General features: G+C 33.1%; 1 protein-coding gene across 3 annotated transcripts in view; it reads left to right on the top strand.

Annotated features, from left to right (window-relative positions):
• Positions 1-557: 557 nt before the first annotated feature.
• The window catches only part of tspan9a (tetraspanin 9a), a 211,779-nt gene continuing 188,772 nt past the window's right edge, over positions 558-23,564 (top strand). For all 3 annotated transcript variants that reach the window (XM_051135004.1, XM_051135002.1, XM_051135003.1), the window contains exon 1: positions 558-817. The gene's annotated coding sequence lies outside the window, so the exon portion shown is untranslated. The remainder of the gene's footprint in view (positions 818-23,564) is intronic.

Below are 23,564 nucleotides of genomic sequence, written 5' to 3'. Positions count from 1 at the left end.
CTTATGGCAAAAATAGGGTAGAAAAAAAATGTTCTAAGAACAAAATTGAAAATGTTATTAAAATTTTAGAATGTCTTTTTGATGTTTTTTTTAAAAAAAAATTCTTGGTTATGTGAATTTTCCATTGTATAATTTTGTAAACATTATGGGAATGTCACTTTTGAATGTTCACAGAACCATCTGAAACCAATTAGTAACATTTAAAAAGGTTCCACAGAGAGTGTAGGCCTATAAAGACTAGATAACTTTAAATTAACGTTCTTTTAACATTACTGGAAGATAACTTTTTGCCAGAACGTCCAGCCAAAGTTCTGAGAACGTTCCCTGTTGGATTTGTAACCAATAAATACTCCTCTGGGATAGCATATCTTATATAAATAACATACCGTTTAATTTATATAAGCTTCAAACGTTGAAATGCACGCCAAAACTTCATATGGCAAGCATAAGACTGTTTCATTTCTCTTCAGGATATTTAGTGAAAGCAGAGAACGTGACCCTGTTAAACTTCATCCATAAAGAGAGCAGCAGTCACGCCTGTAGGAGTCAGTAAACCTCTTCCAGCCGCTGCGCTGCATTTCCGCTTCCACTGGACTCAAGAGTCCCTGCAAAAAGAGCTGTGAGGGGCTCAGAAGCACGACAGGGTTCGGTATATGTCAGAAACACATTTATGCCTCATAGTAGTGACTCCGAAAGTTTGTAGCTCAGTCGGAATGCAGAGTTAAAGGGAACGCGGAGGAAAGAGTTTCACCAACTCCAAACTTTGTTTTGGTCTCTGAGTGGTTGACAGAAGCTTCCAGGAAAAGACGTCGGACAGGTAAGAGCATGTAATGTAATGTAATGTACACTGATAAAGGCTCATGATGAATGAGCTTTATTGTGCACTGGTGACGATGAATACTTATATGTATATCGATTGTTTTTTTTGTTTTTTGTTTTTTTAATCTTCTGAGGGCTCTTTAAGGCTATTTACCTGTTGAAAAAGTTCTACTGATATCTTTGTGCCTTTGATGTGATGATTAATAGCCTTAAAGAAACATTTACGAAGTTGCTTTGAGAATGGAAAAAAGAATGTTACAATGTAACTGTTTGCTGAAATTCTAAGTCCACTAACAATGTAAAAATGATTTTAAAAAAGGGGGTTTAAAATGATACAGTTAAAAACCTGTTAATTTGTTAACTAAAATATTCTATTTTACTAAAATGTTTTTCTTTCAAATATTGAGAAGTAAGAAAGGATGAAAGGACATATATAATGTATAAAATATTTCAATGTATTACGTATAATAATTAATACATTCATTCAGATAAAGCATATCTATCTATGAATCATTTTCATTAATCATTTTATTCACTTTTTTGTCTTTTTACAGTATAATATACAGGGTATATTCTAAATAAGCAATGGTAACATTATAAACATTTGGATATGAACTACTGATCTGTTAGGACTTCTGATCATTTAAGTTTATATATTGCCAGAAACAGTATTATACAATGTAGCATGTCATAAAATGTTATAGGTGTAAAGAGAGTTGTAAGAGTCTGAGATCTTAGCTTGACAAGAGGGAGGAATGTTAGAGCGCAGACGCAGAGGTATTTCAGGAATCAAAGCTTAAATTCAGAGCTCTTTGAGAGACAACAGCTGAGCAGAGATCAATATGCTCTAAAGTGGCCAGTGGAGACAATATCTACTTCAGTCGCATGTTTTCAGCTGTCACATCACATGCACGGTCAAACCGAGACTTATAAAGCTCACAAGGATATTCGGAATGATTTAGCCAAGCTGAATGATTGATTCTGGTGTTTTATCAAATGTTTCTCATTTGGGATAGTTTCCTTTAAACCTTATTGCCCTGCACACTTAATGGCCCTATTTTGAGGAATGCTGAGGTTATCTGATGCCCCTTTTAGAGCCGTTCGTCCACAGCAGGACATTTTTGTCCTTGCGTAAACAGTCTCCCATTCTGGTTTTGTGTCCATGTGGTCTCAAACCGGCCGTTGTGTTTACAGTCTAGAAGATCAGCATGTATCCCTTTGACCCTGACCCTCACGTTCCTATTCTGCATCCTGCCTGGAGCAGGCGGTCCCCATGACCACTGCTCTCCAAGGCCTTCTGCCGGGGGAACACATGTGGCAATATCCTCTGCGCTGCAGGGAGGGCACGTGGCACAAGTTTTTTGTTTTTTTTTGTGGCTGATGAGTCCCCTCCCCAACAGCTTCATCGTCCTCTCTTTTTAAAGAGGCTGTGATTAAACTCACCACACCGAGTTTTTGGTCTAATCAAACCCTTCTGCTGGATCTCATTGTTTTTTAGCTCTTTATTGGAGTTCCCGTTGGAAGATTAAAATGTCGATATAACAGGCATCAAAGCTTTTCATTGTGGATGCTCGGAATGAGTATCGCCAGTTACGCCAAATGAAAGCGTATGCTGTAAACAATGATTTTACAAAGTTTTAAATAAAACAAAGATTATAATATAACACTGATGTCTATGGTAGTGATCAAATTGGAGTAAATCTCCCTTTAAAAGTAACTTGATGCTTAAAATAAAGATTGTATCAATTACGTTAGTAGGTGGCGACAAGTGACCGCTAAAAAAGTATTTGTCCTTGAATCATTTAGTCAAGAGATTTATTCAAAAGCACTGATTTATCCAGTAATTAAGCAAGTGGAGGCTTTATGAGTGAGTCGTTGAATTGTTAACTCCAGATTTGTTCAAAAACGCTGATTCATCCAGTAATGAAGCAAGTGACGTTTCTGTGAGTGAGTCATTGAATCGTTTACTGAAGAGATTTGTTCAAACATACTGATTCATCCAGTAATGAAGCAAGTGAAGTTTCTGTGAGTCATTGACTCATTCATTCAGGAGATTTGTTCAAAAATACTGATTCATCCAGTAATGAAACAAGTGAAGTTTCCGTGATTAAATGAATCATTTATTCAAAATATTTGTTCAGAAATGTTAATTAAATCAGTAATGAAGGAAGTAAGGTTTCTGTGAGTTAGTCATTGAATCGTGTATTCAAGAGATTTGTTTAAAAACACTGATATATCCAGTAGGGAAGTAAGTGACGTTTCTGTGAGTGAGTCATTGAATCATTTATTCAAGAGATTTGTTCAAAAATGCTAATTCAACCAGTAATGAACCAAGTGAACTTTCTGTGGGTGACTCATTGAATCATTTACTCAAGAGATTTGTTCAAAAACACTGATTCATCTGGTAAAGAAGCAAGTGAAGTTTCTGTGAGTGAGTCATTGAATAATTTTTTCAAGCAGTTTGTTCAAAAACGCTAATTCAACCAGTAATGAACCAAGTGAAGTTTCTATGTCATGGAATCGTTTACACAAGAGATTTGTTCAGAAACACTGATTCATCCAATAATGAAGCAAGTGACGTTTCTGTGAGTCATTGAATAATTCATTCAAGAAATTTGCTTTAAAATGCTAATTCAACAAGTCCTCATTTAAATCATTTATTCAAGAGATTTGTTCAAAAACGTTAATTGAAAGAGTAATGGCCAAGTAAACTTTCTTTGGGTAAGTCACTGAATCATTTACTCTAGAGATTTGTTCAAAAACACTGATTCGTTCAGTAATGAAGCAAGTGAAGTTTCTGTGAGTCATTGAATCGTTTACTCAAGAGGTTTGTTCAAAAATACTGATTCATCCAGTAATGAAGAAAGTGAATTTTCTGTGAATGAGTCGTTGAATTATTTCTTCAAGAGATTTGTGCTAATTCATCTAGTAATTCATCTAGCAAGTAAAGTTTCTGTGGGTGAGGCACTGAATCATTCACTCAAGACATTCGTTCAGAAACAGTAATGAAGCAAACAAAGTCTTTGCTTGAATCATCGAATCATTCTTTCAAACCAACTTAAAAAATGATATATATGTAGTGGTGTGTGCAAAAATGTGGGATTCCTCCAAAACCGTACAGCTCTAAACAGCTCTAGGTCTTTCTAGTAAAGTAAAAATTGTTTCAAAATAAATCTTACACTAATCTTTTTTTCCAGTGTACTTGTTTTGTGATTCACACTTTGGAATAAATGAATCATACACTAGTGTTTTTTGTACTAGTGTAGTTTACATCATCTCTAGCTCTAACTCATCATGCTTAATTAATTGCTTTGTTTTTCCAGCCTGATGTTCACGAACATTCCCATTATCTCCAGCCGACTACACAACTACAACATCTACACGTTCTGACACCCACACTGAGTCCACAGTTGTTAAATCAACAGTTTTGTTCTCCCTTTGACCTCATTGACTCATTCGCCCAGTGCCAGGCTGTTCAGTGCGGGGTAGGATCACTGGCCACAGACAGGAACAAGAGCTGCTCTGTGCCTCTGTGAGTACGGGACAGCATCGGCCTTATAGTTCAAGCTATGACTTAGCAGAAACAGAAGAAAGCTCAGCTTAACACTTCACTTACAGCTGTGTGACATAAGCACAGATAATGACATTTTGAGCAGTTAGTCTGAATGGCATTTGGGCTCTGTGACATCACTGATATAAAGTAGATGTCATGGTATTAGATAATGTGGAGCGGACAATATACAGTACACTACAGGTTTGGAAAACAAACAAAATCTAAATATTAACTGAATTCTCATAAATTTGTTAATGAATTTTTTAGAAATTTATTTTAGAGGAAAATTTGTGGAATGCATCCAAGCATGGCTAAAATGTGTTGACCAGAGCTAGTGTATATTTATAGGCATAATAATTTCTCTCTACTCTGTCCACTATCTTGGCTGGTGGGCTGTTTGCAATGCATTCTGGCATTGCCTTTTTTAGATATTTTTTAGACAGCTCACTAAGTATTAAAATGACTCCAGTGTTTCCCCTGCCATTATATTAAAAAATAAATATTACAACAAGATTAACCACCTAATTGTAGAAAAAACACTACAATTATTGTTAAAAGTTTTTTTAACAGAAAATTCACACAATTTTTCTTCCATGTATTAATTTTAAAAGAAAAACCTCTGTTTGTTTGGCAACAAATAAAAGGGTTTAATTTTCGTTGATTAAAAAAAATGTTTAATGCCTTCATTTGATTATCAGAAAAATGAAAACGCACACGAATTTCTGAAAAAAGAAAAGAAAACAATTGTAGGGCCCTATTGTTCAAAATGTTGAAACTGTGATTTTTGGACTTATTTTTTCACTGAAATAAATGTTTTTGTTATTACACAGAGAGTAAAGTACCGAAAAAAAAAAGTACCGTACCTTTGGTATCCTCCCCCCTCCACCTCCAAAACTGGAATCCTAGGGGAAACACTGTACTCTGTTGACATGTGCACTCGATAAGACATTTTCAGTTCTTTTATCAATCCATCCATCCATGTAAAATGACATTTGAAGTTAATGGTCCCTGATCCCAATTCTTCTTCTTTTTCCCCCCCTGTAGATATTCTATTATATCTCAGTAGCATAGTTCAGTTATGGTGGTAACTATATGGCAAGTACATTCTTGTCTATATTTTGACGCTGTGACTCAACCACATGCTGTTGTTTACAGTCTTTCTATTTTGGAGAGCAGACTGTTCTAGTTACACAGGAAAAAAAAAAAAAGAGTTTTAAATATTACACTTTGTGGCCCAACATGAATTCCTAAGAATGTGATGTTGATAAGGTTGTTTTTTCATAAATGTGTTTGTGCATGTGTCGCAGGGTAGATAACTCACCGATGCCTATAGTGGTTGTGGCATGTTTTTTACTGAGTCAAGCAACCCTGTTTCAAGTATGTTATTTGTTCTATGTGTGCTTGTTCCAATTAAATGCTCTAAGAGAAGTTGCCCACATGTTTAGCGTTTCCCTGTGGAGAAAACCTTCCAGTCAGTTTTTCATAGGCAGTTGAAAGCAATTGTTCTTCGTGTGGGTTTACATCTGTTTTGACCTTTTTCAGCAGCACCGCAGTTGATGTGTTAATGTGTGCCTTACACACCTCTGTGATGTTTGGGTGTTTTGGTGTTCAGGTTGGTTTCCGAAGCATTTCTGTGCAGTTGTAAGGTGTTGTGAGTGTTGTAACATGTTTCATGGAGTTTCTAGGGTGATCTAGTTGCTGTATAGGTTGTTAAATGACGCAAGTTTGACCCAAGTCTGGCTCTAGTCTTATAATAGCACACCACTCAACAAGCAGTGTGATTTGAGACATTATTCATGCTGGTTGCCCAAAGGTGCAGAGGTTTGTTCAGATACCTAAACTTGTCTTTTCAAGCACAACTAATAACTAGTAATTCTGTGTACTTGGCAAATGATGATGTTTTCATGGTTATATATAACTTGAAATTGTTCTCTGTTCCTGGTTTTTGGTATGTTCAATTCAGAATTAGGCCTGCAATAATAAGTAATATAATAAAGTTCAAATCTTTGGGGTTGGTAAGCATTTTAATGTTATTGAAAGACATCTTTTATGCTCAACAAGCCTGCATTTATTTGATGAAAATACAGTAAAACAGTTATGTTCTGAAATATTATTATAGTTTAAAATAATGTTTGCTTTTTATATTTTATTGTAAATTTTAATGTCATGTTTGTCAATGTTTAATTATTTTTGTGATGCCAAAGCCGAATTTTAAGAAGTCATTACTCCAGTCTTCAGGAATCTTTGATGAATATAACATCAAACTAACAGCATTTTAAAAAAAAAAAAAAAAAACCTTTTGTAACATTATAAATATCTTAGAATGAAAGTGTAAGTTTCTTTAAAATAAATGATTTAAATAATTAATAAAATTTGATAGTCCTGTGCAATGAATAAATAAAAGTATTTGTTTACATAATGTGTTCACTGTGTAAGTACACACATACAGTAATATATTCCAAGAATATTTACATGTACTTATTTTTATGAATATAATTCATATTATATATAAATTTATATATTCATATATATCATTTTTCTATATTTACCATTGTCATAAAAGCATGACTGATGAGGCAGTAATAAAACAAAAAAGAAATTATGTATGCAAATATCCATTTAAGAGTCATATTATGGAAAACAATAAATTAATTAATTAATTAAAAAAATGTGTGTGTGTGTATATATATATATATATATATATATATATATATGTGTGTGTGTGTGTGTGTGTTTATATATATATATATATATATATATATATATATATATATATATATGTATATATGCATATATATGTGTGTATATATATATATATATATATGTGTGTATGAATTATATTCATAAAAATATATACATGTAAATATATATACATATTTTCAAAATATATACTGTATGTGTGTGCCTCTATACATAATAAATATACACAGTAAACATATATATTATATAAACAAAAAATATTTTGAAAATATAGTATTTACATGTATATATTTTTATGAATATAATTTTTATTATATATAACTTTAATATATAAACACAACATATTTTTCTTAAAAATATCTATGTGTGTATTTATATGTGAATATATGTGTATTATATAAACAAAAAATAATTTTATATATATATGAAATATATATATGTAAATGTGTATATGTGTATATGTGTGTGCGTGAATGTGTATATATGTGTGTGTGTGTGTGTATATATATATATATACACACACATACACGTATATATACAGTATTTTGAAAATATAGTATTTACATGTATATATTTTTATGAATATAATTTTTATTATATATAACTTTAATATATAAACACAACATATTTTTCTTAAAAATATCTATGTGTGTGTATTTAATATGCTTAATGAATATACACAGTACACACACATATATTATGTAAACAAACTTTTATTTTGGATGTGATTAATCACGATTAATCGTTCCACAGCACTAGAATTTGAACAGTAGTGTGTATTGTAAGGAGACACATTTCGGTTTATTTGGAGAAAGATTTGAATGGAACTGGAAAGATTGTCTGAAGTGTACTCAGTGCTAGAAGCCATATCACGTCAGCTGACATTTTTAAGTTTTGTGTTTCACAAAAGTTATGACAATTATATTCCATCAGGCTCCTGGTACATCTGACACCTATAGAGAACATTGACTTACATTGCTGTAATCCAAAGCATATGGATTCTTCTGATCAGACTGAAGTGTGACTTTTATAGTCTTTAGGTTGGCTTTTGTCCATTGCATCATCAATTCAACAGCACGTTCTGGTGGGTCATGTTTTATTGAGTTGGAAATTAGATCATCGTTAGGGAAAAATGACCAAGAGCGGAGATCTTTGAGCCAAAGGTTCCAGTGCTGCCTTCCATCCCTCTGTTTCTACTCCTGATATGGAGGCCAAAGCAGTGTGACAGTTTGTTCAGAGCGTGTTTGAGGGCACATATGATGGTGTCATAGACAATACGAGAGTTTGACTAACTGGAGCCAGATGCCTCAGACTTTAGCCTTGGATGTGTCACGCTGCAAATTGAGGGAAACCACACGCACCATTGCAACAGACAGTTTATTGCAAGGTTTTCAAGGAAGGGTTATTATGAGTCATTTATTTTGGGGGATTTCTAATTGGATCTCCAGCCATAAAACACGTTTTCAGAGTCTGTGAGATGTTCACTCCATTAATATTTTCAATGTTGCTTGTTTAATTTCCATTTCTTACCATTGTCCATTTACCATTTCTTTTGGAATTCTAAAATTCTTGCTTTTTACCCTGCCGTCCCAATCAACCTGTTGAGTTCGTATTGCAATAATGACTTTACGGTTGGCCATACCTTTTATGGTACTTCTACAATAAGTAAATCTTTATTGTATGTAGGGATCCATGATAACCAACCCAGTATCATGAGATTATGTAGCTGTTTTACAAATTGGCAATTTGGTTCGAATTCATGCAATCTGATTAGTGCATGATTTTTAAAGGGGAAAAAAGCAAGGAAGAAGGTCCAATCTCAACCCTAAACTTAACCCTCACTGGGGCGTAAACGGATATTATGAAAACCTGTGAATAAGACTCTACAAATTCATGTGAGCCAATGTGCTTAAAGGATTAGTTCACTTCCAGAATAAACATTTCCTGGTAATTTACTCACCCTATGTCATCCAAGATGTTCATGTCTTTCTTTCTTAAGTCAAAAAGAAATTAAGGGTTTTGAGGAAAACATTCCATGATTTTTCTACAAATAGTGGACTTCAGTGGGAGTCAACGGGTTGAAGGTCCAAATTGCAGTTTCAGTGCAGCTTCAAGGAGCTCTACACGATCCCAGCTAAGGAATAAGGGTCTTATCTAACAAAACGATTGGTCATTTTCTGGAAGAAAATACAAATTTATATACTTTTTAACCACAAATGCTTATCTTGCACTAGCTCAGCTTCACACAATTATGTAGTCACACTGGAAAGGTCACGTGTTGGTTACGCAATGTGAAGCTGTAGATGCGCATTGCAGAGCTAGTGCAAGACAAACATTTGTGGTTAAAAAGTATATAAATGTAAATGTAATATTTATTTATTCATTTATTTATTTCAGAAAATGACCAATTGTTTCACTAAATAAGACCCTTATTTAGGGTTGGGTGATATGGCCAAAAAGACTATTACAATAATTTTTTTTTTTCATATCAGTTGATATTGATAATTATCATAATAAATGTGTAAAAAACAGGTGGTTAATTCTGGCTTTAAACTATTCTTTATTGTCAGAACATGACACACTTCAAAAACACTTTTTCCAGTAATTTTTCCTTAACAAAATAAATATCTTAATAGAAAAAAATAATTTCTTAGTTCTGCATGTTTTAATGAGTAATATTGTTTCAAATTAAGAAACAGGTTTGTGTTGCCTGATAATGTTAATGAAGTTTTTCTTTAGTAGTTTTTTTTTTCTCTAGTTTAAGACTAATTAGCAAAACTACTCTTTCAAATATCAACAATTTTCCCAAAATATGAATTGAATGTGAAAAAATGGACTTCTGTACCTAGAAATGCATGTAGAGTGGTGCATGTGAGCACAGTGGGATGGAGAATGGGGCCCTGGAGAGCCATCCTCACTACCTGAATGAAACCCAGCTAACTGCACACAAAGGGACCTTATTGGCAAGGCATAACCATCCCTTGCGTCCCTCTCTGCCAGCACTCTGTTCAAAAGCACTTTTGTGAGGCTCTACATAGTTCAGGCCTTTTTGGAATTACTACCTCACTGTGGCGATTAAAGACGTGGATAGCTATTACTTGGCCCGGTCCACTTCGCTGTACTATTATCACTGGGAATTTGATTCTTTATTCTTAACAGACAGGAAGTGAGTAGTTTGAGAGCGTAATGTACGGTGTGTGCTGTTGTTGACATGTTCAAACCTGTCGCTGACAGTCTCGGCCCACCAGTAACTGATAGTATTTCGCTTATCAGATAGGCAGCTTTGTACAGTCGTTTCGTGAATGCATAACAAATGTGTTTTCCCTGTTTTGCCTCAGCTTTACCTCTTAAAAAGTGCAAGGCGTGTTTTTGGATCCTTTCCTGGCCCTCCAGAAGGCCTGTTAGATCTTAAGAGAGCAACTGAAGGCGATTTGTTTGGCAGCTACACGGCCACGTCTGTCGACCTGATATAAACCATATTTGACGTCGCTTTAATGCAGTCATTAGCGTATCAGAAGGCAGCAGAAAGCTTTTTGATTGCCTCATGTCCCTGCAGAGCTGGTAGTCCTGGGCCATTTATTTCTCAATCACACTAATTCATTCCTGAGGTTTCTCCTGTATTACTGGACATACGGTATTGGCAGATTGAATGCTTGCCATTGCTCACCCTGCGAGTTTCCCAAGAGATTGCCTTGTCATTTAGTCATTCGGACACTTTTTTAAATGTCATTCTTTATTACAGGAACACATCTGAAAAATACAGAGATCATTTTTTAGATTTAGTTGTCCTCAGGTGAACTTTTTCAGGTCATGTGGAATTAGATGCTATACGAACCATTTCTGCTCAAGTGAGTTGTAATATCAATACCATATTCTTCATACTTTGTCGCCATGCGGTACATGGCATTCGGCACGAGTCTGGAACACTTGAATGCTGAGTTCCTATTTTTTTTCCTTCCCCTTTTCCTCTTTTTAAGTGTGTTTCTTTTGGCCTAACCTTTGTGCATGTGTATGGACCTTTGGATTGAAGGATAGCCCACTATATCATTTTTTTGATCATATGCCTGCATTTTTATGCCCTGCAAACATAAGCATTTGGATTTCTGTGGCATTGGTTGTGAATTCTGCTTGTCGGTGTTATTTTTGTTTTCTTGGCGGGCAAAAAGTATTCTTGTAGCTTCAGTTCTTGTAGCTTGTTGGTTCTCGAATTACATCATAAAAGATGAACGAAGGTCTTACGAATTTGAAATAACAGGGGGTGAGAAATAATGACAGAATTGTCATTTTTGGGTGAGCTATCCCTTTAAGAACAGTCTGATGTTCCTGCCTCTATTTAAGAGTCTAAAGGCACTTAACATTGACTTCCATTGCATGAGTCAGTGTTTAATTGGCTACACTGCATGGAAATTCCAATAGTGTTTGTTACTGCATAGTTTCCTGTAAGACTCATCAGAAATTATTTATATTACAATCCTTAACAGCATCAAAGATATTGGGCATTACGTGACATTATGTAAATGTTTTGTGTCTTTGAGAAAGCCTGTATTTGAACTGAAAGTAAACAGGTTACAAAATTGTAATTGTATTTTAAATTCAAGGAAGCTGAGTAATTGTTGAAGCTGCTATTGTGTGGCTCTAGGCGACATGAGGTGGTTTATCAAAGCTCAAGCAATCTAGTTGTTTTTCTCAATTCGTACAAAAGTACATCAGCCAGACCTCAAATTGTGGGATTTACACCAATGCCTCCCAGCAGAACAGCCGTGGTTGGTGAAATCAGCTAGTATGTGAGGTTGTACCACAGTTTGATTAGTACACGGGCCATAGTTTTTCTTGGAAGACCTCAAAAAGGTTGCCTTCATAAGAGTTTGCGTCAATTCTGTCTGATGGACTGTGGTGAACTGTTGGCTTGGTGAACCACTAACCAAAACTGCTACATTAGTTTTACAATCACACCGTAACACAATCTGTTTGATTGTTGAGAGATAATGTGCTTTTAAGTCAGTCTGCAGCAGCTGATGAATTTCAGGTGACAGACTCATGGTCTTGATACATTTGCAAAACTGAAAAGTTCAGTGCTTTTTTTTTTTTTCCCTCCCCTTTTCCTCTTTTTTTTTTTTTTAACACTAAAGTAATTTTTTAGCCTTTGCACGATTCCTTATTATGGTGCATAAATGGCATCAGATAATAATACTGGATGATTACCATATTCATTTACTACACTTTTAAAAAATAAAGTTTCCAAAAAGGTGTTTTTGCAGTTATGCCATAGAAGAACCATTTTTGGTTCCCAAAAGAACCGTTTTGAAGAACATTTAAAAAATCTAAAGAACCTTTTTCAACTATAAAGAACTTTTCTGCGTTTGAAAGGTTCTTTGGATGTTCAAGGTTTTTCATAGAACCATTGATGCCAGTAAAGAACCTTTATTTTTAAGAGTGTATAGTATTTCCTTTAATGATTCTTCAAAGAATACCTTGTTTATTTTGTTGCGCATGTCTAAAAACATTGTATTTCAGCAGTATCATAAAAAACGCCAATACAGTGATAACGTCTGTATGTGATTTGGATTCATCCAGTTATAATGATTTTATTTTCTTGATTTTTTTGTTTGGTTTCTGTTAGATCCTGCAAACTGTGTATTAGAAATGTCTTGTCTGTGATGCCCATTGAAAGGCAGTAATTATGTACTATGTGCAGACTCTAAATTTAGACCTGATTGATATGCATAACAGGGTCAGTCTAATGTGTTCTGTAATTCTAGCCTGGTTTTCATGTCAATCATTAGCCCTTGTTTCAGTAATCCATTTTCATTTTTAAATAGCTAATAGATGTATGTCAATAAAGCCAGTAGACAGATTGCAGATTTTGCACAATGTGTAAAGAATATTTTGTGCACAGCTCAGCTCAGCACAAATGACTGATTCATTCTTTAAAAGATATTGCCAGAATAAAGACGATCAAGCAACCATGCAATATAATCCAACAAAAGTGATATGTATTCAACCCTATTGTTGAGTTCCACGATCATGATTTCAGTTTTTTTTTTTTTTGAGTGTGTATAGTTTTCTCTCAGGTTTTGGGTAAGAAGTCTGCTCTAGTCCTGTGTTTTGGAATGCTCTTCATAATTGCTATGTTGCTTTGGCTGTTTCTGGAGAGATTGTTTTCTATTCATAGGTGTGGCAGCGTATAGTTGTGCTATGCAATTTCGCCTCTGACAGTCATCATGGAGATGTAGGGCAGGACGTTTCAAGAAGTAACATACCTCCACTAAGTATAGAAAAGCATTCTCAGTCCCGTTTTAGTATAAAACTCACTAAGGTCAAATGAAACTAGATTTACTCATTCTACTCATGCTTGCTGAAATCACTCCTACAGTTCTAGGGTGTTTGTGGTGTTTATGAGGTTACTAAATTCTGTCATTAATTACTCACCCTCATGTCATTCCAAAACGTTCCCGTAAAACCTTCATTCATCTTCAGAACACCAATTAAGATATTTTGGATGAAGACTGACACGGAAGAGAAGAAATTGTTGAATAGAGTCGTTATTTTGTTTTCTTTGTGCATAAAGTATTCTTGTAGCTTTATAACATTACGGCTGAATCACGGTCACATGGACTATTTTAACGATGTCCTTACTACCTGGGCCTTGAATGTAATAGTTGCATTGTTATTTATATAGAATCAGAAGGTTCTCGGATTTCATCTCAATTTATGTTCTGAAGATGAATACATTTCTTAAGCATTTGGAATGACACGAGGGTGAATAATTAATGACAGAATTTTCATTTTTGGATGAACTATTCCTTTAAGTAAAAAGAACCAAGGCCTTATGCTATTCTAACCCTTAGATAAGGAAATTTACAAAACATTTATGTTTACACACCTCATTTTTGAGAGAATGTGCAATAACAAATGCATGTACACTGTAAAAAATAAAAAACACAATTTGTTGAGTCAGCTTAAAATAATTTGTTACCCTGCTGCCTTAAAATGTTAAGTTCAGTCAACTAAAATAAGTTTATTCAACTTGAAATGTTAAGTTGTACTAAGTAACAACTTAGATATTTGTGTTTGCTAAACTATGGTAACAGATGGGTAAGTAACCCAGCTGCCTTAAAAATTTTAAATATCTAAGTTGTCACTTAGTATAATTTAACATTTCAAGTTGAATAAACTTTTTTTGAGTTGACTGAACTTAAAATTTTAAGGCAGCCAGGTTACAAATTATTTTAAGTTGACTCAGCAAATTGTTTTTTACAGTGTAGGAGACATCTTCTTATATTATTAAATAGTTTTATTAAAAGAAATTACACATTTTAGCTTTAAGCTAAACTATATTAGTCGCACCGTTCCATAGTTTAAATCCCTAGTAGTTCTGATAGTGTGCTAGCTAAGAGCAGCATTTAATATGCTTATAATAACCACTTTTCACTTTGTTGTTTTGTTGATTAACTTCATTTTAAGTGCCTAACGTGGCAGATTTGAGGCCGCAAGACATTTAAAACATAAAATACCCAGTTTCAGTGTGGTCGTGGCGCGCTCTCTGCTACTACTATTTTTCATGTGGTTCACGTTTAGTGATGCCTGCTGTTGACCTACTGTTGTTTGAAAAGAAAACATTTAACTCACATTTAACAACAGAGCACAATGCAAATTTTGGACTTACTAATGGAGATCAATGATATTACTAAAAACAAGTCTGGGATAACATTTGATCTATTATTTGATGGCTTGAATAAATGTTAATGTATTTGTCTCTTGGAGAACAGCCGGCTTTCTGTCTTTCCGACATGAAACATTTGTGATCGTGATGGACTGAAGCCCTGTTTTTACAGCAGTGGTTTAACCAGCTCCAGATGCAATTCCATAAATCTTATCACCTCTTTTCTAAGCCTTTTAAAACTTATTCAGAAGCTCTTATGCAAAGCCAAGAGTGCCCCCCTCTCTCTCTACATAGATTTATTAGCTGTGGTGGGGTGTGCAATCTGCCCAGTTTGCCAATGTGAGAGGAAAACAGCTGGACTAGTGTGAACTTTGCTGTAGATCTGCACAAGATGAAGAGTGGCACTTTGGTTTTCCAAAAAAGAAGGAAATAAATGGGGAAAATTATAGATGCATTAATTTTAAAATAAAAACACAGCTTTATATTTGATGAACACATAATTAAAACCACTGATTTATTTACATTTTATTCTTTAATTTTTATACTTTTAATATTTTGTGTCAAATGCAGTGTCATTCGTACGTTTAATGTGGATTAAATTAAAATTAAAAGTCCACATGCATGGCTTCTGCACAGGAAATTCTTTTATTAAATATTTTAACATTTGTAGAATATGCTTTCTGTTCACTCAGCTCGGTTTAAACATATTTTAACATTAATATTTCCTTCAAACTAAGCATAGAAATGTCTGCAGATTCTGTTATGCAGCACTTTTTAAATGACATCTTATTTCTTGGAAATAAGAGTTAGAAAGTCTATAGGGCAATTGCTCGTATTTAATTAAATTTTTGGACTTTTAACTTATTTTATAGCAGTTTCATATTCAGAGCAATTAATAAAGATGGAATCACTCAATAAAACCTTATTTTTGGATGAAACAGATTCTTTGTTCCATTGCTTAATGTCATCATTCATTTCTAAGTTTATTTTAACATTTAAAAAGTGTGATCTTTAGGATTTAGAATGTTTAAAGGAGAAGTCCACTTCCAAAACAAAGATTCACATATAATGTACTCACCCCCTTGTCATCCAAGATTTTCATGACTTTCTTTCTTCAGTCGTAAAGAAATTATGTTTTTTGGAGAAAACATTTCTGCATTTTTCTTCATATAATGGACTGATAAGGTTTGGAACTTCCAAAATGCAGTTTAAACGATCCCAGCGGCTTCAAACAATCCCAAATGCGGTTGTAAACAATCCCAACCGAGGAAGTAGGGTCTTATCTAGCGAAACGATCGGTTATTTTCATTTAAAAAATACAATTTAACCCTTTAACTGTGTGTTACAAATTATGTAGGAAAAGTAATAGATTAATATATGTCAAGAGTGCAACGTAAAATAAAAATCTACATCATAACATGAGATCTGACCTTTGTCACAAAAGACTTTCTTCGTTGCCTTTTCCCCTATCACGTTTTAGAAATCATAAATGATAGAAATTATATAAATTATATATCAGTTCAAAACTTAAAATCTCAAAATTCATCCTTTGAAAGACATTTTAAAATCAGACATTGCATTACCACGGAAAATGTACATCAAAATCATATCACAAAATGTTTTCATTCATGAATTATAAAAATTTAAATCTGGATAGTGCATTATGTCTGTGTTCAAAAATGGGAGTGACAGTTAAAGGGTTAAAGGAGAAGTCCACTTCCAGAACAACAATTTACAGATAATGTACTCACCCCCTTGTCGTCCAAGATGTTCATGCCTTTCTTTATTCAGTTGTAAAGAAATTGTGTTTTTTGAGGAAAACATTTCAGCATTTTTCTCCATATAATGGACTGATATGGTGTCCCGAGTTTGAACTTCCAAAATGCAGTTCAAATGCGGCTTCAAACAATCCCAGCCGAGGAAGAATGGTCTTGTTTACCAAAACGATTGGTTATTTTTATTTAAAAAATACAATTTAAATACTTTTTAATCTCAAACGCTCTTCTTGTCTTGCTCTCCCTGAACTCTGTGTATTCTGGCTCAAGAAACTCCAATCGTTTTTTTCCCCCTTAACTTCAAAAATCATTTCAAAATCATCCTACATTGCTGCAGAAGTACACTCTTAAAAATACAGGTGCTTTGAAAGGTTCTTCAAGCAGTGCCATAGAAGAACCATTTTTGATTCCACAAAGAACCATTCAGTAAAAGGTTCTTTAAAGAACCATCTCTTTCTTACCTTTTTATAATCTCAGGAAACTTCTTTCGCCACAAAGAACCTTTTGCAAAACAGATAGGTTCTTCAGATGTTTAAGGTTCTTTATGGAACCATTTAGACAAAAAAGATTCTTCTATGGCATCGTGAAGCACCTTCATTTTTAAGAGTGTACTGACCCAGACTTTTCAAACTGAACATGCAAAGATCAAGCACCCTTAACAAAAAAGTTAAAACAGCGATATAGGATGATTTTGAAGTTGATGAACATGAGATGGGAGTTTTTTGACATACCCTAACTGTCATGAACTGGGAAAAAACAGAGGTTGGGAAGAGCAAGACAAGACTTTTGAGTTTGAGATTAAAAAGTATTTAAATTGCATTTTTTAAATGAAAATAACTAGATAAGCTAGATAAGACCCTTCTTCCTCTGCTGGGATTGTTTACAATCACATTTGGGATCGTTTGAAGCTGCATTTAAACTGCATTTTGAAAGTTCAAACTCGGGGCACCATATCAGTCCATTATATGGAGAAAAATGCTGAAATGTTTTCCTCAAAAAACAACTTCTTTATGACTGAGGAAAGAAAAACATGAACATCTTGGAAGACAAGGGGGTGAGTACATTATCTGTCAGTTGTTGTTCTGGAAGTGGACTTCTCTTTTAAGTAGTGGGCAACACCATCTATGTTCACGTTGTGAGTGTTTTTATTCTGACTTTTATTTCATCTTTCGCATTTTGTAAATAAAATTCTCATGTCAGCTTTAAAATGATCTAAAGCCTCTAGTCCACGCCTGACTGCTTTTGACAGCAGTTATATTTTTTTGCACCTGAGGTTTCAGCCATCTGGCCACACTGCCGTCCACCGCTACTGACCTCCCATGAATGATATCCTCATAGTGATGACCGTCTTTAGCCACTCCATCCCTCATTTCTCAGCGTGGTGAATAGCCTGTCTGACTGATTGATATGGCGTATCCTTGGAGAGATCGCACTCGAATAAAATGACACGACACAGCTGTATATCACCGTTCAAAGTTGGATATTGCTGTCGAAAACCATTTTTGATGTGAGCGTAATTCAGCATGGTTGGCGATTAATCTCTCTTTATATATTATTCTGTCTCTTCTGTATTACGCTTGGAGTGTTTCTACTAGCTGTGCAAAAATAATTTAAATGTATGTGCTGCATACATATATTTAAATAGATTTTGTATGTTTTATTTTTAATAATGTCCTTATATTTAATCATTGTTTATTTTTTAAAATTATTTTTTTGTATTTATTATTTATTTATATTAATAAAATTCTTTCTTTATTTACTTTATATATATTAATTAAAAGTTTTGGAATTTTAAGGGTTTTTTTTTTTTTAATGACTCTTATGCTTATAAAAGCTATATTTGTTTGATTTAAAAATACAAAAAAAAAAACTGTAAAATTGTGAAATATTATTGCAATTTAAAATAATTGTATTCTATTTTAATATACTTTAAAATAGAATTTATTCTTGTTATGCAATGCTGAATTTTTAAAGCTGAATCACACTGATTAAAGTAGTTTGATTGATCTAACCCATAGGGTTTGCATGTTTCACATATGTATTTTGTACAATTACTGACTTAATTAAGTCCGCTATAAACACATTTACAAGTTGTGTTCAACCTCTGCCAGTTGTTCCATGATATAGTTGGGTGGGGAAATGAATGATCTCTCTCAGATAATGCATAGAAATTTTTACACAAACCTTATGTGACTGTCTCTCATCCCATGATGCTTTGCTGCTTCATATGGGAGATTGAATGTCTACTGGCTGGCTTTGGCAGGATGTGTTGTGATGCATTGGCTGTGTTTGGATAAGACTTTCAATGAGGGGGAACTGAATGAGCTCCACACCCATTGTCCGGCGCTCAGCAGCAGACCAATGAACAGAGGGTGTCAAGGAGAGGGCACGCAACTGCGCTGGTGTGTTTACTGAATATAAGCCAAGTATAAGCAACACTGATGGTTGGTCTTCAGAGGGTAAAGGAGAGCAAATAGATGGAAATATTTACCACAATCTAGAAATACAGGACTGCCAAATTCGGCAAAGTGTGACCTAAGCATCAGTGGTTTTAACACAAGACTGTGTTGTTCTGCTTGAAGGTGCTTCCTGCATGCATTGTTCTAGTAATTGCTTTCGGACAAGGTTAACAGGCAGATGCTCGCCTACACAAGTTTATTAGTCGGACTATTTATATCACTTGCCCTCTTTATCTGCCAGTTAGCCTTGTTTTCAGGGTCGTTTTGTTTTATGGAAGGTTAAAATGAATGTAAAAAGATGATTTTTTTTTTTTTAAGGGGTCATATCAGTCAAATTTTCCTTCCATGTTTTGAAATAATAGGAGTTTGATTTATAATAAGACATTATTATTTTTATTGATCAGCTGAAATTAAGTCTGAAATATGTATTTGTATTTTTTTAAACCGTTTTAGATCTGTTTTGTTTGTGATTCCCTTTAGTTTTGAACCACATGTATAATTAATACAATACTATTATTATTATTATTATTATTATTATTATTATTATATTATTATTATTATTATTATTATTATTATTTATTGTATTATTAAAAAATAGTAAAGCAGTCATTTAAATTAATATTTAAATTCATATATTATATAAATTATTCATTATAACTTTATATTATTATTATTATTATTATTATTATTATTATTATTAAAATAATTGCACAACATTTTATGATGATGATTTAACAAAAAACAACAACAAATAATAATAATAATAGTTGTTGTTGTTGTTGTTAATAACTAAATTAATAATAATAATAATAATAATAATTATTATTATTATTATTATTATTATTAATGATTGCACAACATTTATTATTAATAATTAAAATAATATTTAGCAACAACAAATAACAACATTATTAATAATTGTTGTTGTTAAATAACTAAAATAATAATAATAAAAATAATAATAATATTACTGTTTATTAATTAATTTATTATTATTATTATAGCAACAATATAACAACAAATAATAATATTGTTAATAATTGTTGATGGTAAATAATTAAGTTAATAATTGCTGCTGCTGTTAAATAACTAAATAAAAATAATAGTATTATTATTAAACAAAGATTGCACAACATTTTTCATTATCATTATTCATTATTTGACAACAATTAATACAACAACAACTAATAATAATAATAATAATAATAATAATAAAATAAATAAGTAATAATAATTGGTGTTGCTGTTAAGTAACTAAATTATTATTATTATTATTATTATTATTATTATTATTATTAATAATAATAATAATAATAATAATAATAATAATTTGTGTTAAATAACTAATTATTTGTATTATTAATAACAACAACTATTATTATTATTATTATTATTATTATTATTATTATTATTATTATTATTATTATTATAGTACCTCTGAAGGTCCCCAGTGTTAGGAAAGGTTGCCAAAATTTAATTGTAGACTGTAAAGGTTTGCACACTGCAAGATGGATTGGTTTGTAAATGTGTCTTTATTTAATACAGGCTTTGAAATAGGCTATTATTGAAGGATGGGACAGTGCAAATTGTATTTGTCCCAACAAGAAACTTAGCATAAACGTAGCATAATAAATGATTTTTTTTTTTTAACATGTTTTTGCACAAAAACTTTTTTTTAGCTTTTATAGGTACAATTATTTAAGGAAAATGAGTCATATGACCCCTTTAACTTTTAAAGGCCTTTTCAGTTTTAGGAGGTAATATCATAGCTGAAAAAGAGATTTCCATTGTAGTCTGTAATTGTATTTAAACATCTCTGCGTGTGTCCCAAGTCCACAGAGACACTTCCAGAATTCTCCCTCTGGTGCAGGAACAGAGTGTTCTGTTGTGTGACACAGCGTTTCCCAAACAGGATCAATACAAACAAGGTTAAGCAGAATAAAAATTACTGTCGCTGTTTCTGTTTTTAAAACCGCACACTGTGCAGACCTCTATTCCAAGCCACAACAACTACAAAAAAACAACCCAAAGTCATTAATGATATAGGCTTTCACTGGAAAATTCCAAAATAAAATGTAGGAATGGTTCTATTAAAAATGCCACGTATGGCGCTGTACTTTTTCTCCCGAAAGACAGAGAATAATGCAAAGGGATAACAAGGCAGTGCTTTGCGGTTGAGCTGTAAATAAAGTATTCGGGCATGTGCTGCGACTCAGGACAGGCTGTGGGCATAGGAACGTATACCAGGATTCAAGAAAAGGGGGAAAAAAGGAAATAAAAATGGTCCACCACAGAGTCACACAGCAGCTGCTGAGGGGAAACTCGTGCTCGTCCAGTCATTCAGTATGATCGCATGGAATGCAACCCGGCTCTGCTTTTGGTCCTGTCTAGTTTAGCAGCACTAAAGACAGACGCCTACAGGATATTGATCACATACCACACAGTTTGCTTTGGGTCAAATATGAATGCCTCACTGCTGTGTTCACCTTTGTCAGAATGAGCGAGGTGCTTGTCATCCAAGATGTTCATGTCTTTCTGTCTTCAGTCATAAAGAAATTATGATTTTTGAGGAAAACCTTTCAGGATTTTTCTCCATATAATGGACTTTATTGGTGCCCCGATTTCGAACTTCCAAAATGTAGTTTAAATGCGGCTTCAAAGGGCTCTAAACGACCCCAGCCGAGGAAGATGGGTTTTATCTAGCGAAACGATTAGTCATTCTGATTTGCTGCTAAAAAAGCATGTAATATTATTATGCTGAAAACAGCTGAGTAGAATTTTTTTCGGGTTTCTTTGAATAAAAAGTTCATAAAAACAGCATTTATCTGAAATAGAAATATTTTGTAACATTATAAATGTCTTTATTATCACTTTTGATTAAATTAAAGCATCCTTGCTAAATAAAAGGTATTCATTTCTATAATTCCTTTCCCCAAAAAAAAAAAAAAAAAAAAACCTGACTGACAAGCTTTTAAATGGTATAGTGTATAATGTTACAAGCTTTTTATTTTTGATAAATGCTGATCTTTGGATCTTTCTATCCTTACAAAAAGTACTCAACTGTTTTAAATATTTATGTTAATATTAATAATAAATATTTCTTGAACAGAAAATCAGCATATAACAATGATTTCTGATCATGTGATACTGAAGACCAGAGTAATGATGCTGAAAATTTACCTTTGATCACAGGAATTAATTACATTTTAAAATATATTCAAATAGAAATCAGTTATTTTAAATAGTAAAACATTTTTGAATTTTATTGTGTTTGCTGAATTTTGGATCAAATAAATGCAATGGTGAGAAAAGACTTCTTTAAAAACATAAAAAATCTTACTGTTAAACTTTTGACTGGTAGTGTGCATACATTTTTTTTTTTTGTTTTATTTTTTATATTAATTCTTTATTCATTTAGTTCGCTTTTTACTTTTATAATTTTTTTTTGCTTTATTATATTTACTCTTTTTATTTTTTTTTACTTTTGACTTATTCATTTATTTTATTGTTTTCAATTATTTTTTTACATTTACTTATTTAGTTACCTTTTTTCTTATTTCAGAGTGAAGCAGGATATAAGAGTTAACTATGTTAAAAATCTATTTAGTATTTTAATATTTAGTATATGTATTGCTATTTGACATCTTCAACTTATATGGTTGAGTCTAGTATAATAGTGTATTTAGAAACTGCATCTTTTCTAGACTGGCTTTGTTATTTTTTTTTACCATACTTTCAGCATTTTGATCAATATTTGGTTCAGTTTGTTGAAAACAGACTATTATAATGCTATGGTCTATTGATTTGTCCCATCAATTGTAATATGAGCCCATCTTCACCACATTGGTTTTCATAGGCTATGACTGAGAAAGGTTTCAGGACCATAAAGCACATGTGGAACACGGAAAACCATTTTGTTGGGAGCCATGTGGTATTTTGTCATGCATAAAGTTCGCAGGGCATTAAAATTGTAATATTGTTGGTACGATGTCCTAAAATAGAAGCTGTTATTTGATTTTAACAGCACAGCCCCTGGTCAAGAAAATGATTTATGCTTTTAATGCTCAAATTTTTATGGATCAATGAATTCACTGCTGCCAACAACAACAACCTGCACGTTTGAACAGTCAGAGTTTCCCCTTCATCCTTCAGAGGAATAACCAGAGGACTAAAAATGAGTTGTATTATTCTTTTTTTTTTTTCCCAGCACGTTTGGTTCCACATCCTCTCCCACCTCCATCAATTTCCCTGTCAAACCTGATGAGAGCACACCATGTTCTTTTAAATCAACGGTCAGAAGTGACCTTGACTCTTTTGTAATTATTTTTTGCACATGACCTACTTATTAAGAATTTGGTTTCATTAAACATTTCCCCTGTAAACCAATTAAGAAAATGGGTTAGTATGCCCTGTTGAAAAATAACATAAGGGAGTTATTAAAGTAATTAGGTCATAATCAGATTTTCATGTGTTTTTCTTTATTCATACTGTAAGCGTCTGTGGACTTTTCTGTGAATGGGACGGTTTGCTGAAAAACTACGGCGTGAGACTGTGTTGCTTCCAATCAGGTAGTCTCTTTGGGCCAGTTTCCATTG

The sequence above is a fragment of the Labeo rohita genome, chromosome 18, assembly GCF_022985175.1.
Source record: "Labeo rohita strain BAU-BD-2019 chromosome 18, IGBB_LRoh.1.0, whole genome shotgun sequence".
Taxonomy (NCBI): domain Eukaryota; kingdom Metazoa; phylum Chordata; class Actinopteri; order Cypriniformes; family Cyprinidae; genus Labeo; species Labeo rohita.
Note: the sequence above shows the minus strand (reverse complement) of the source record. Positions and strands in the feature narration are given on the sequence as shown.